Source organism: Myxine glutinosa, chromosome 9 (genome assembly GCF_964187855.1).
Source record: "Myxine glutinosa chromosome 9, kmMyxGlut1.1, whole genome shotgun sequence".
Taxonomy (NCBI): Eukaryota; Metazoa; Chordata; class Myxini; order Myxiniformes; family Myxinidae; genus Myxine; species Myxine glutinosa.
The window spans coordinates 147640375-147641816 of NC_136269.1; positions in this window are offsets into that span (position 1 = coordinate 147640375).

A 1442-nucleotide genomic window follows, 5' to 3' on the forward strand; every position below is an offset into this window, starting at 1 on the left:
TTATTAGTTTATTTAATTTACAATTTAACATTTTGTACAAACTCTACATGTATGGCATTGCTAAGTGAAGATGAAAACATTATTATTAGTTTATTTAATTTACGATTTAATGTTTTGTACATGCTCTACATGTATGACATCACCAAGTGAAGATGAAAACACTATTATTAGTTTATTTAATTTACAATTTAACATTTTGTACAAACTCTACATGTATGCCATCACCAAGTGAATATGAAAACATTATTATTAGTTTATTTAATTTACTATTTAATGTTTTGCACAAACTCTGCATGTATGCCATCACCAAGTGAAGATGAAAACATTATTATTAGTTTATTTAATTTACTATTTAATGTTTTGCACAAACTCTACATGTATGACATCACCAAGTGAAGATGAAAACATCATTATTAGTTTATTTAATTTACTATTGAACGTTTTGTACATCCTCTACATGTATGACATCGCCAAGTGAATATGAAAACATTATTATTAGTTTATTTAATTTACAATTTAACATTTTGTACAAACTCTACATGTATGCCATCACCAAGTGAATATGAAAACATTATTATTAGTTTATTTAATTTACTATTTAATGTTTTGCACAAACTCTGCATGTATGCCATCACCAAGTGAAGATGAAAACATTATTATTAGTTTATTTAATTTACTATTTAACGTTTTGTACATCCTCTACATGTATGACATCACCAAGTGAAGATGAAAACATTATTATTAGTTTATTTAATTTACAATTTAACATTTTGTACAAACTCTACATGTATGACATCGCTAAGTGAAGATGAAAACATTATTATTAGTTTATTTAATTTACGATTTAATGTTTTGTACATGCTCTACATGTATGACATCGCCAAGTGAAGATGAAAACATTATTATTAGTTTATTTAATTTACAATTTAACATTTTGTACAAACTCTACATGTATGACATCGCTAAGTGAAGATGAAAACATTATTATTAGTTTATTTAATTTACGATTTAATGTTTTGTACATGCTCTACATGTATGACATCACCAAGTGAAGATGAAAACATTATTATTAGTTTATTTAATTTACAATTTAACTTTTTGTACATGCTCTACATGTATGACATCACCAAGTGAAGATGAAAACATTATTATTAGTTTATTTAATTTACAATTTAACTTTTTGTACATGCTCTACATGTATGACATCACCAAGTGAAGATGAAAACATTATTATTAGTTTATTTAATTTACAATTTAACTTTTTGTACATCCTCGACATGTATGACATCACCAAGTGAAGATGAAAACATTTTTATTAGTTTATTTAATTTACAATTTACCTTTTTGTACAAACTCTACATGTATGACATCTCCAAGTGAAGATGAAAACATTATTATTAGTTTATTCAATTTAAAATTTAACTTTTTGTACATGCTCTACA